Raw genomic sequence first — 15,015 nt, forward strand, 5'->3', positions numbered from 1 at the left:
ATGTCAGAGATCTTGTATCTGGATATGAGCAAAGTAAAACACCATACCAGGAACATCCCTGAGAACAGTAGACAAGGGTGGTGTATTCCACTGGAAGGTTTACAGACGTACAAATAAGCGATGAGCCAGGACTGACTACCTCCTCAGTGCAGAGAGCAATAGTGCTTGTGGGAAGGAAAAGACAACTCTTCCTCACGTATTTAATCACCGTCAATGGTTTTTGGCTAAAAGTACAAAGCAGGCAGCCAAAGATGTAACAAGATAAAGCTAAAATGTTAAAAGTCACTGTGTTGGTTTTCAGTTAGAAAAGATCTTGGCAACTCTTGACACTGTTCCTGCCATATACTCCAGTGATCTTATTTTGCAATCAGATTTTATTCCTGCATAAAGAAGAAATTTTAAGCATCAATAAGAAGTGCTACTTGTACTGCACTGTATGCCGTTTTGCTTTTTCAAAAATCTGGGCAGATACTGGATTTTTTCAAAAATTTTCTCTCTGATGTTTTGAATTTTGAAGGGATACAGGAAATACCTATGCGAATTTGTTTAGAGTGCTTACTTAGCACAAATACCTTGACTGTAGCAAGGACTTAGCATTTACAAAAAGCAGGAGCAAACAAATGGAAAAATGAAATTTTGTAGCAATGTTATCTTTAGAAGAGCAACCACCAAATCAAAATTTCAACTGCACTAAAATGTTACTATGATCATTAATTTAAATTTTACAACACAAGTTATGTGAATTTAATTTCAGAAGCAAAAGAGAGAAATTACTGGTTGATTCATGAGACTATACATGCAGGTTCAATTAGTACATGCTTATTTTGTTGAGTTTGGGGGTGGGGTTGAATGTGAATAAGAAACCAACAAGTTGGGATTGGTCTGGCCCAAGGAAACCTGGATTCTTGGCTATGAACCCACAGCACAGGCTTTCCTAGATACCCAGGAAAGAAACACCACCACTGCTGAGGCCACAGCCTACTGAATTGTTAGTGTCTGAAGCAATTGCTCCCTTCACTTTACTTGCCTTTTTTTTTGGAAAAAAAAAAAGATAAACAGCTTTATGAGACAAAATTCACATACCATACAATTTATCCATTTAAAGGGTACCATCCAATACCTTTAATATATTCACAGAGCTGTGCATCCATCACCACAGTGAATTTTAGAACATTTTCATTACTATCCAAAAATCCCACTGTCCTTAGACATCATTCCGTCCCATACCCCAGCCCTAGGAAACCACTGATCTTTGTCTCTACAGATTTTCTTTTTCTGGACATTTCATATAAATGAAATCATATAACATGTGGTCTTTTATGACTGGCTTCATTTACTTAGTACGGTGTTTTCAAGGTCCATCCATATTGTAGCATGTGTCAGTAGTTCATTTATATTTATTGCTGAATACTATTCTGTTGTATGGATATACCACACCTTGCGTATCTATTTATCAGTTAATGGGTTTGGGTTATTAACTTTTTGGCCGTTATGATAATGCTGGTAAGAACAATTATGTACACTATTTTGTGTGGATATATGTTTTCATTTCTCTTGGGTGTATATCTAGGAGTAGAATTGCTGGGTCATATGGTAATTCCATGTTTAATTATTTGAGGAACTACTGAAATGTTTCCCAGTGGTTACACTGTTTTACATTCTCACCAGCAGTGTATGAAAATTCCAGTGAGGCCTAACCTGTTATTACGAGACTAACACTTGTTATTATCTGTCCTTCTTAGCAGGTGTGAAGAGGTATCTCATTGTCCGTTTGAGTCACGTTTTCTTAATGGATAACGTTCAGCATCTTTTCATGTGCTTATTGGGCATCTGTACAACTTCTTGGGACAACTGTCTTTTCAGATCCTTTGCCCATTTTTAAATTGGGTTAAGCATCTTTTTAATACGTAGGTACAATTGTTCTTTACATATTCAAGATACAAAATATATGATTCGCAAAATTTTTTTACCATTTTGTTGGTTCTCTTATCGCCATCTTGATGGTATCCTTTAAAACACAAATTTTTAAAATTTTGGTGATGTCTATTTTATCTATCTTTTGTTGTTGCTGTTTTATGTTTTGTGTCCTATCTAAGACAGAGTTGCCTAGTCCAAGGTTGTGAAATATATACCTATGTTTTCTTTTATGAGTTTTGTAATTTTAGCTCTTATATTTAAGTCTTTGGTCCATTTTGAGTTAACTTTTGCATATGATGTGAGGTAGTGGTCCAACTTCATTCTTTTGTTTGCAGTATCCAGTTGTTTTAGTATCATTTGGTGAAAAGATAATTCTTTCCCCCATTGAAGGGTATCTTGGCACCCTTGCTGAAAATCAATTGACTGTATATGTCAAGATTAATTTCTGGAATCTCATTTGCATTCCATTGATCTATATATCTGTCTTTATAGCAGTACCTCACTATCTTGATTATTGTAGCTTTGTACTAAATTTTGAAACTGGGAATTGTGAGTCCTCCAACTTCATTCTTCTTTTTCAAAATTGTTTTGGCTATTCTAGGCCCCTTGAATTTCCATATGAATTTTAGGATCAGCTGGTCAATTTCTGCAAAGAAGTCAGCTGGGATTTTTATTGGAATTGTGTTGAATCTATAAATAAATTTGGTAAATCGTCCCATCTTACCAATATTAAGTTTTCTGAGCCATAAGCATTGGATGTCTTTCCATTTATTTAGGTCTTTTCAAATTTCTTTCAGCAATATTTTGTAGTTTTTAGATTATAAGTTTTAGACTTCTTTTGTTAAATTATTTCTAGGTATGTTGTTTTTGATCTATTGTAAGTGGAATTGTTTTCTTAATTTCATCTTTCATTTGCTCTTTGCTACTATATAGAAATACCATCGAATTTTGTGTGTTGATCTTATATTCTGAAATCTTGCTGAACTTCTTTTTTAACTCTAATAGTTTTCTTAATGGATTTCTTAGAGTTTTCTAAGTGCAAGATTATGTTATCTGCAAATAGACAGCTTTACTTCTTTCTTTCTAATCTGAATGTCTTTTATTTCATTCTTGCCTAATTGACCTGGCTAGAACTTCTGGTGCTATGTTGAATAGAAGTGGTGAGAGTGGATATCCTCGTGTTATTACAAATGTAGGGAGAAATTGTTCAGTCTTTCACTATTAAGTGAAAGCTGTGGGGTTTTCCTAGATGCCTTTTCTCAGGTTGAGGAACTTCTATTCCTAGTTTCTTGAATATTTTTATCATGAAAAAAAAAATCATGAAGGGGTGCTGAATTCTGTCAAATGCTTTTTTTGCATGTATTGAGATGATCATGTGGCTGTTCCCCCACTCCACATTTATTCTACTAATATGATATGTTACATTATTTTCAAATGTCAGATCAACCTTTCATTCCTTGGATAAATCCCACCTGGTTATGGTATATAATCTTTTTTATATATTGCTGGATTTAATTTACTAGTATTTTGTTGTGGTTGTTTGAATCCCTGTGTATACGAGATCCTCTTCTATAGTTTTCTTTTCTTGTGTTGTCTTTGTTTGGTTTTGGCTTCAGGTTAATACTGACCTCATAGAATGAGCTGGGAAATGTTCCTTCCCCTTCTGTTTTTTTTGGAAGAATTTATGAAGCATTGGTGTTGAGTCTTCTTTAAATATTTGATAGATTTCACCAGTAAATTCATCTAGTCCTGGGCTTTTCTTATTGGGAAGTTTTTTGATTACTAGCTCGATCTCTTTTTTTCTTTTAGGTCTATTCAGATTTTCTGTTTCTTTTTTAGTCAGTTTTAGTAGTTTGTGTCTTTCTAGGGATTTGTCCATTCTATGTATGTTATCTAATTTGTTGGAATGCAATTGTTCATAATATTCTATTATAATTTTTTTGTAAGGTTGATGCTAATGTTACCTTTTTAATTTCTGATTTTTTAGTAATTTGAGTCCTTTTTATTCTTGGTTAGTCCAGCTAAAGGTTTGTTGATTTTGTTGATCTTGCAAAGAACCCACTTTTAAGTTTTGCTTATTTTCTCCATTATTTTTGTATTTCATTCATTTCTGGTCTAATCCTTAGTATGTTGTTCCTTCTGCTTCAATTGGATTTCGCTTGCTGTTCTTTATCCATTGTCTTAAGGTGGAAGGTTAGGTTGTTAATTTGAGATCTTTCTTCTTTTTTAATGGTGGTGTGTACAGCTATAAATTTCTCTAAGCACTGTTTTAGTTAACATTCCATAAATTTTGATGCGTTGTACCTTCATTTTCACTCGTCTCAAAATATTTTCTAATTTTCCTTCTAATTTCTTCTTTTGCCTATTTGCTCATCTTTCTTTGACAACTCTGCTTGAGCTGTCCAAAACAGTAGCCACTAGCCATATGTGGCTTCTTAAATTTAAATTAATTAAAATATAATAAAATAAAAAATTTTGTTCCTTAGTTGCACTAGCCACATGTCCAAGTGTTCAGAAGTCACCTGTAGCTAGTGCCTACCATATTGGACAGCATACAACATTTCCATCATCACAGACAGTACTGCTGTACAGCACTGTACAGCATGCTCAGAGAGAAGAATTCAGTGACAAAGCGCTAGCTCACAGTAAACCTTAGTAGCCATTTTACCGTCTATTTTAAAATACCACTTAATTTGTAAATGTCAAGCCAGTTCTATACCTCATTTGCATGATGTATTCTAAATATTACTCCTTATAGTGTCCTAATAGGGATGCTTGCATTGGTAAGCAATGTCAGTGGTTGATCTCCTTTTTAGCACATTTTCTGCATCTTCAATTACACTTTGCTTCTGCTGCTGTTTCTGGTAACTTCTTGCCCTTTTGTGTTTGGCAACATTTAGTAACTATCAGGTATTAATGTCCACAGAAAAAGGGAAAGCTAGAAAACCCTCTGGATCACAATGGTCCTGTTTGCAGCCAGTCATGGGGATGACACAGGACTGGGTAGAGCTTCATTCTGTTGTGTATGGGGTTGCCATGAGGTGGGGGCCAACTCTATTGCAGGTCAAAACAAGAAGGTAACAACAAGAAGAAGAGTTAATACACATCGAATACCTAGGGTTTACCAGGTTCTCTCTGGAGTTTCTCACACATGAGCTCACTCAAAGTCCACAATAATTGTAGGAAGTAAACATTATTATCTTCATTTTCAGAAGAGAAAACAAGTCTCTACAATGTAAACGCCAAAGTCCATACAAACTATAAGTGGAAAAGGCAGGATTTAAATCCTTGTCAGACTGGAAAGTCCAGTCTGTTTTCACGTACTACATCAGGCTTTCTTAAACATGCACAGTTCTTACACCCTGTCCTGATTCTAGCTACTAATATTTTGTGAGCTAACATGATCTCATGAGCACACAATTCCACAATAGCTACAGCTTACATTTGTTGAGTGTTTACTACTTCCTAGGCACTGATTCTAGCATTGTAGCTAAGTAACCTCCTTATCTCCACAATCCTCTGATGTAGATATTATTATTAGTCCCATTTACAGTAGAAGACACCCAAGGCACAGAGAAAATACTTAAGTTTCCAAGGTCATACAGCGTGTATTTCAAGCCAAGCTTTAGCCCACGCCCTCTGAACCCAGAACCTGCTCTAGCAATCACCTCACATAACCAAGTTATTGATAAGGGAAGCGTGGCTGCCACAAGAACACATTCTATAAAATATCATTCTTCATTCCCTCTCAGTCTTTATGGAGTTTATTTTTTATTGCTGCCTCTCTCCACTAGAATATAAACTTCACAAAAGCTGGGACTTTGCTTTATTTATGGTTGCAGCACAAGGGCCTGGGTGCTCAATAAATATTTGTTGTTTCGAACTGACTGTGATCATGATAGTTTGCCTACAATTACAAACTGTACAATATAAGAACATTATAGGAAAAACAACTCACTTATTAACAAGCGTGTACAAATTAAATAAGTACTCTAAAATTTAGGAAGATAAAGGTAATCTTTAATAAGAGTTTTTATCATCATGCACACATTGAGAAGACATGCAATTAATTCTCTTCCTGTCATAAGTAAGTTTGTTGTGTTTCCCCAGGAGTGAGAGATTGGACTAAATAATGTCAAAATCTGCATGTGGCTCTATCTAAATTCTATTTGTAATACTTTAAATGAAAAACAGAGTCCCTGAGTGGTAAAAATGGTTAAGCACTGGAGTACTAACTAAAGGTTGGTGGTTGAAACCCACCCAGAGGCACCTGGCAAGAAAGGCATGGTGGTCTGTTTCCCAAATGTCACAGACTTGAAAACGCTGAGAGCAGTTCTACTCCGTACACATGGGGTCACCATGAGTCAGAATGGGCTAGATAGCAGCTAACAACAACAAAATAAAATCTCTTAGCTTGAAATTACCTTTCTGTCATTTTTGCAAACATCCATTAGGGAGAGAGATAATGTACCTGTCATCAATAATGTAGCTGGCAAGGACAGGACGTCCCTCCAGCAACATTCGGATACCCATCGGTTCTTCACCACCATGGACCCTTCATTTAAAGTGAAGCAGCAATCCGAATACTTTAGAAAATTTTTAAACATCTTTCACCAAAACCCAAGCCCATTGCCATCGAGTGGATTCCAACCCATAGGGTTTCCAAGGCTGACATCTTACGTAAGCAGACTGCCACATCTTTCTTCTGCAGAGCAGCTGGTGGCTTCCAACCGCCAACCTTACATTTAGCAGCCACGCCCTTAACCACTGCTCCGCCAGGGTTTCTTATGGGAGATAATTAACGAATCGAAGTTTTCTTATTGTTTCTGGGAATTTTCGCTCTGTGCCGGCAGAGGGAGCTCAAAGCTTAAAAAAAAATTTTTTTCCTGCGGTTTCAGCACGTGACTGCCTTTGCTGGCATTTTATCTTTAAACTTCTAAATTTTCCAAGATTTTTTGAAAAGATAAATTAGAAAGGCTGGAAATTTAACTTCGTGTGTCTACCTGCTTAAGAAAATAAATTTCTTTTAAGGGATTACCTTATTGCAATAACCGAAAATATATGACAGCGTTTAGAGAATAATTTAACTATGCAAATTATAGTTTAGAGCTCCTTGCGAGGTAAAGAAAAAAAAGGAATTGTTTTTACAAAAAGGCACAAAGAGCGCACATGACCTTAATATAACGAAATCTATAGGCGACATCCTATTGGCATTTAGTAAAATTTGAAGTTCTTACTTTCTGCACTAAGTTCTTTCCTAATGTATACATTTAAATTTCTCTTTAAATTAAGCTTTAGATGCACAAGTTTTGATATATAGGGATTTTTTTTTACATAATTCAGTTCTAGTTATCTTATAATTTCCACTATTAATTCTTCTTTTACCTATGACTTAGAAGTGTGTTTTAAATTTTCCAGTCATATGAGGATTTTGGTTTTGTCTATTTATTGATTTCTGACTTTATTACATTGAGATAAACGAACATGGTATGGATCATGTCATTTCTTTAGTATGTGCTGGGACTTGCATTGTGTGTGTGTGTGTGTGTGTGTGTGTGTGTGTTTTAAGAGTCCTATTTGTTAGTGCAAAGGTAGGGCAGTGTGTGTGGAAGAGAGTGACTTTTAAGCCATGACTTTATTTGTTGTTTCAGTGTTTAGCAGAGGTCCCACAGGCTGCCAGTGTGCGTCTTTCCTGGGCATTCTGAATGTAAGACTGCTTTTCCAATCCTTAGATCATTACTAACTTCAAGGTTGGATGAGACTAGGCTTAAGGGCTGATTAGGCAACAACAAAGAGGTGAGAAAGGAAGCATTTCTTTAGAAAGAGAGTTGGAGAGCTGTGGCATTTCTTCTCTGCATCCAAATGTTACCCCTCCTTTTTAGCAAATCAAGGGGCATGTTTCAAGAGAATCTGGAATTTGGGGACACAGTAGTGGGTGCCTAACTCACAAATAAATATCCTAAAGTTTAGAAAGTCAGGCTAAAATGGTCTCCCTAGGTATGGACTGCACTTTAAAGTCTGTTGGGGCCAGAGTGGATGCACATATCTCTCAAGATTTTATAGATGCTTAAGAGGGAGACACCATCCAAGAGCATGACTAGGAGGGATGACCATGAAAAATGGGTGGACTGTTGGAAGCTAGTGGCCAAACTAGGGGTTTGTAATCTACAAATAAAAAAATCCCTAGAAGTGTCTCCCAAAAGGGCCAGAATTTAGGTGTGGGATACAAAGCAGAGCCTTGTGCCAGACTGTAACCAACTCGGCCTTGAAAGCTAGTTCTCCTTTACTTACCAGTGGCCTTTAAGTTGATTTTGATTCCTGGTGACCCCACGTGTGTCAGAGTAAAACTGTGCTTCGTAGAGTTTTCAGTGGCTGGGTTTTTGGCAGTAGATTGCCAGGGCTTTCTTCCAAGGTGCCTCTGGGTAGATTTGAAACTCCAACCTTTCTGTTAGCAGCCAGAAGTTGCACATTAACTGTTTACACCACCCGGAGACTCCCTCCTTTCCTTTGTGCTCCCTTTACTACCCTTTCCTTGGCTAAAAACACATCTAAAAAGTTTAAAAGGGAGTAGACTAAGGAGGAGAAAAGATGCCAACCACCTCCTTCTTCCCCATTGTAGGCTTTTGAAACCACACTAGCTGAGTTGAGGAAGGAGAATCATCCAAAACTGGATGAGAGTGTAGAGTTGTTTATATTGCACTGAACTGGATTTTTATTACCTGAAAACGACTGGAAGAGCCATAAAACCTGTCAAGATTTCGTTCAGAAACAAAGTCCTCATATCAGTTGAAAGATTAGTTGGTTTTCCTTGTGCTCTACAACCCTCTTGTTAGTTCAATACACCATCTCTAAAGATACAAACAAACATTCAAGTTTGTCTCTTAATTATTCATGCTCTGATATTCCACAGTAATGTACCTTGGTAAGGGGCTATTTTTTTTTTTCAGTCATTGGGCCGTGCATTCATTGGGGCCTCCCTAGTCTGGAATCTAATGTCCCATGGTCCTCAAATTTTCCTATGTTGTGTCTTTGATAATTTTCTTCCCTCTGTTTTCTGTTCTTTTTCTGAAACTATTATTTGGATATTAGAGTCCCTGGAGTAATCCCCTAATTGCCTTATCCTTTATCTCTTATTGTCCATTTGTTAGTTTTTGTTCTGCTTTCTGGGATTTTTTTTTTTTTTATTAACTTTTATTGAGCTTCAAGTGAACGTTTACAAATCAAGTCAGTCTGTCACATATAAGTTTACACACATCTTACTCCGTACTCCCACTTGCTCTCCCCCTAATGAGTCAGCCCTTCCAGTCTCTCCTTTCCTGACAATTTTGCCGGCTTCCCACTCTCTCTACCCTCCCATCCCCCCCTCCAGACAGGAGATGCCAACACAATCTCAAGTGTCCACCTGATAAAATTAGCTTTCTCTTCATCAGCATCTCTCTCCCACCCGCTGTCCAGTCCCTTTCATGTCTGATGAGTTGTCTTCGGGGATGGTTCCTGTCCTGTGCCAACAGAAGGTCTGGGGACCATGGCCGCCAGGATTCCTCTAGTCTCAGTCAGACCATTAAGTATGGTCTTTTTATGAGAATTTGGGGTCTGCATCCCACTGTTCTCCTACTCCCTCAGGAGTTCTCTGTTGTGCTCCCTGTCAGGGCAGTCATCGATTGTGGCCGGGCACCAACTAGTTCTTCTGGTCTCAGGATGATATAGGTCTCTGGTTCATGTGGCCTTTTCTGTCTCTTGGGCTCTTAGTTGTCATGTGACCTTGGTGTTCTTCATTGTCCGTTGCTCCAGGTGGGTTGAGACCAATTGATGCATCTTAGATGGCCGCTTGTTAGCATTTAACACCCCAGATGCCACATTTCAAAGTGGGATGCAGAATGTTTTCATAACAAAATTATTTTGCCAATTGACTTAGAAGTTCCCTTAAACCATGGTCCCCAAACCCCCGCCCTTGCTCTGCTGACCTTTGAAGCATTCATTTTATCCCGGAAACTTCTTTGCTTTTGGTCCAGTCCAATTGAGCTGACCTTCCATGTATTGAGTGTTGTCCTTCCCTTCACCTAAAGCAGTTCTTATCTACTAATTAATCAATAAAAAACCCTCTCCCTCCCTCCCTCCCTCCCCCCCTCGTTACCACAAAAGTATATGTTCTCCTCAGTTTATACTATTTCTCAAGATCTTATAATAGTGGTCTTATACAATATTTGTCCTTTTGCCTCTGACTAATTTCGCTCAGCATAATGCCTTCCAGCTTCCTCCATGTTATGAAATGTTTCACAGATTCGTCACTGTTCTTTATCGATGCGTAGTATTCCATTGTGTGAATATACCACAATTTATTTACCCATTCATCCATTGATGGACACCTTGGTTGCTTCCAGCTTTTTGCTATTGTAAACGGAGCTGCAATAAACATGGGTGTGCATATATCTGTTTGTGTGAAGGCTCTTGTTTCTCTAGGGTATATTCCGGAAAGTGGGATTTCTGGGTTGTATGGTAGTTCTATTTCTAACTGTTTAAGATAACTCCAGATAGATTTCCAAAGTGGTTGTACCATTTTACATTCCCACCAGCAGTGTATAAGAGCTCCAATCTCTCCGCATACTCTCCAACATTTATTATTTTGTGTTTTTTGGATTAATGCCAGCCTTGTTGGAGTGAGATGGAATCTCATCGTAGTTTTAATTTGCATTTCTCTAATGGCTAATGATCGAGACCATTTTCTCATGTATCTGTTAGCTGCCTGAATATCTTCTTTAGTGAAGTGTGTGTTCATATCCTTTGCCCACTTCTTGATTGGGTTGTTTGTCTTTTTGTGGTTGAGTTTTGACAGAATCATGTACATTTTAGAGATCAGGCGCTGGTCGGAGAAGTCATAGCTGAAAATTCTTTCCCAGTCTGTAGGTGGTCTTTTTATTCTTTTGGTGAAGTCTTTAGATGAGCATAGGTGTTTGATTTTTAGGAGCTCCCAGTTATCGGGTTCCTCTTCGTCATTTTTGGTAATGTTTTGTGTTCTGTTTATGCCTTGTATTAAGGCTCCTAGGGTTGTCCCTATTTTTTCTTCCATGATCTTTATCGTTTGAGTCTTTCTGTTTAGGTCTTTGATCCACTTGGAGTTAGTTTTTGTGCATGGTGTGAGGTATGGGTCCTGTTTCATTTTTTTGCAAATGGATATCCAGTTATGCCAGCACCATTTGTTAAAAAGACTATCTTTTCCCCAATTAACTGACACTGGGCCTTTGTCAAATATCAGCTGCTCATATGTGGATGGATTTATATTTGGGTTCTCAATTCTGTTCCATTGGTCTATGTGCCTGTTGTTGTACCAGTACCAGGCTGTTTTGACTACTGTGGCTGTATAATAGCTTCTGAAATGAGGTAGGGTGAGGCCTCCCACTTTCTTCTTCTTTTTCAGTAATGCTTTGCTTATCCGAGGCTTCTTTCCCTTCCATATGAAATTGGTGATTTGTTTCTCTATCACCTTAAAAAATGACATTGGAATTTGGATCGGAAGTGCGTTATATGTATAGATATGGCTTTTGGTAGAATAGACATTTTTACTATGTTAAGTCTTCCTATCCATGAGCAAGGTATGTTTTTCCACTTAAGTATGTCCTTTTTAATTTCTTGTAGTAGAGCTTTGTAGTTTTCTTTGTATAGGTCTTTTACATCCTTGGTAAGATTTATTCCTAAGTATCTTATCTTCTTGGGGGCTACTGTGAATGGTATTGATTTGGTTATTTCCTCTTCGGTGTTCTTTTTGTTGATGTAGAGGAATCCAAGTGATTTTTGTATGTTTATTTTATAACCTGAGACTCTGCCAAACTCTTCTATTAGTTTCAGTAGTTTTCTGGAGGATTCCTTAGGGTTTTCTGTGTATAAGATCATGTCATCTGCAAATAGAGATAATTTTACTTCCTCCTTGCCAATCCAGATGCCTTTTATTTCTTTGTCTAGCCTAATTGCCCTGGCTAGGACTTCTAGCACAATGTTGAATAAGAGCGGTGATAAAGGGCATCCTTGTCTGGTTCCCGTTCTCAAGGGAAATGCTTTCAGGTTCTCTCCATTTAGGGTGATATTGGCTGTTGGCTTTGCATAGATGCCCTTTATTATGTTGAGGAATTTTCCTTCAATTCCTATTTTGGTGAGAGTTTTTATCATGAATGGGTGTTGGGCTTTGTCAAATGCCTTTTCTGCATCAATTGATAAGATCATGTGGTTTTTGTCTTTTGTTTTATTTATGTGACGGATTACTTTAATGGTGTTTCTGATATTAAACCAGCCTTGCATACCTGGTATAAATCCCACTTGATGGTGGTGAATTATTTTTTTGATATGTTGTTGAATTCTATTGGCTAGAATTTTGTTGAGGATTTTTGCATCTATGTTCATGAGGGATATAGGTCTGTAATTTTCTTTTTTTGTAATGTCTTTACCTGGTTTTGGTATCAGGGAGATGGTGGCTTCATAGAATGAGTTGGGTAGTATTCTGTCATTTTCTATGCTTTGAAATACCTTTAGTAGTAGTGGTGTTAACTCTTCTCTGAAAGTTTGGTAGAACTCTGCAGTGAAGCTGTCCGGGCCAGGGCTTTTTTTTGTTGGGAGTTTTTTGATTACTGTTTCAATCTCTTTTTTTGTTATGGGTCTATTTAGTTGTTCTACTTCTGAATGTGTTAGTTTAGGTAGGTAGTGTTTTTCCAGGAATTCATCCATTTCTTCCAGGTTTGCAAATTTGTTAGAGTACAATTTTTCGTAATAATCTGATATGATTCTTTTAATTTCAGTTGGTTCTGTTGTGATGTGGTCCATCTCGTTTCTTATTTGGATTATTTGTTTCTTTTCCTGTATTTCTTTAGTCAGTCTAGCCAATGGTTTATCAATTTTGTTAATTTTTTCAAAGAACCAGCTTTTGGCTTTGTTCATTCTTTCTATTGTTTTTTCTGTTCTCTAATTCATTTCGTTCAGCTCTAATTTTTATTATTTGTTTTCTTCTGGTGCCTGATGGATTCTTTTGTTGCTCACTTTCTATTTGTTCAAGTTGTAGGGACAGTTCTCTGATTTTGGCTCTTTCTTCTTTTTGTATGTGTGCATTTATCGATATAAATTGGCCTCTGAACACTGCTTTTGCTGTGTCCCAGAGGTTTTGATAGGAAGTATTTTCATTCTCGTTGCTTTCTATGAATTTCCTTATTCCCTCCTTGATGTCTTCTATAACCCAGTCTTTTTTCAGCAGGGTATTGTTCAGTTTCCAAGTATTTGATTTCTTTTCCCTAGTTTTTCTGTGATTGATTTCTAGTTTTATTGCCTTGTGGTCTGAGAAGATGCTTTGTAATATTTCGAGGTTTTGGACTCTGCAAAGGTTTGTTTTATGACCTAATATGTGGTCTATTCTAGAGAATGTTCCATGTGCGCTAGAAAAAAAAGTATACTTTGCAGCAGTTGGGTGGAGAGTTCTGTATAAGTCAATGAGGTCAAGTTGGTTGATTGTTGTAATTAGGTCTTCCGTGTCTCTATTGAGCTTCTTACTGGATGTCCGTCCTTCTCCAAAAGTGGTGTGTTGAAGTTTCCTACTATAATTGTGGAGGTGTCTATCTCACTTTTCAATTCTGTTAAAATTTGATTTATGTGTCTTGCAGCCCTTTCATTGGGTGCATAAATATTTAATATGGTTATGTCTTCCTGATCAATTGTCCGTTTTATCATTATGTAGTGTCCTTTTTTATCCTTTGTGGTAGATTTAAGTCTAAAGTCTATTTTGTCGGAAATTAATATTGCTACTCCTCTTCTTTTTTGCTTATTGTTTGCTTGATATATGTTTTTCCATCCTTTGAGTTTTAGTTTGTTTGTGTCTCTAAGTCTAAGGTGTGTCTCTTGTAGGCAGCATATAGACGGATCGTGTTTCTTTATCCAGTCCGAGACTCTCTGTCTCTTTATTGGTGCATTTAGTCCATTTACATTCAGGGTAATTATAGATAAATAAGTGTTTAGTGTTGTCATTTTGATGCCTTTTTATGTGTGTTGTTGACAATTTCATTTTTCCACATACTTTTTTGTGCTGAGACGTTTTTCTTAGTAAATTGTGAGATCCTCATTTTCGTAGTGTTTGACTTTATGTTTGTTGAGTCGTTACGTTTTTCTTGGCTTTTATCTTGAGTTATGGAGTTGTTATACCTCTTTGTGGTTACCTTATTATTTACCCCTATTTTTCTAAGTAAAAACCTAACTTGTATTGTTCTATATCGCCTTGTATCACTCTCCATATGGCAGTTCTATGCCTCCTGTATTTAGTCCCTCTTTTTGATTATTGTGATCTTTTACGTATTGACTTCTGTGATTTCCTGTTATGACTATTTTTTTTTTTAATTAGTCTTAATTTGTTTTTGTGATTTCCCTATTTGAGTTGATATCAGGATGTTCTGTTTTGTGACCTTGTGTTGTGCTGGTATCTGATATTATTGGTTTTCTGACCAAACAATATCCTTTAGTATTTCTTGTAGCTTTGGTTTGGTTTTTGCAAGTTCTCTAAACTTGTGTTTATCTGTAAATATCTTAATTTCGCCTTCATATTTCTGAGAGAGTTTTGCTGGATATATGATCCTTGGCTGGCAGTTTTTCTCCTTCAGTGTTCTGTATATGTTGTCCCATTCCCTTTTTGCCTGCATGGTTTCTGCTGAGTAGTCTGAACTTATTCTTATTGATTCTCCCTTGAAGGAAACCTTTCTTTTCTCCCTGGCTGCTTTTAAAATTTTCTCTTTATCTTTGGTTTTGGCGAGTTTGATGATAATATGTCTTGGTGTTTTTCTTTTTGGATCAATCTTAAATGGGGTTCGATGAGCATCTTGGATAGATATCCTTTCGTCTTTCATGATGTCAGGGAAGTTTTCTGTCAGGAGATCTTCAACTATTTTCTCTGTGTTTTCTGTCCTCCCTCCCTGTTCTGGGACTCCAATCACACGCAAGTTATCCTTCTTGATAGAGCCCCACATGATTCTTAGGGTTTCTTCATTTTTTTTAATTCTTTTTCTGATTTTTTTTCAGCTATGTTGGTGTTAATTCCCTGGTCCTCCAAATGTCCCAGTCTGCATTCTAATTGCTCGA

The sequence above is a fragment of the Loxodonta africana genome, chromosome 2 (assembly GCF_030014295.1).
Source record: "Loxodonta africana isolate mLoxAfr1 chromosome 2, mLoxAfr1.hap2, whole genome shotgun sequence".
NCBI classification, from domain to species: Eukaryota; Metazoa; Chordata; class Mammalia; order Proboscidea; family Elephantidae; genus Loxodonta; species Loxodonta africana.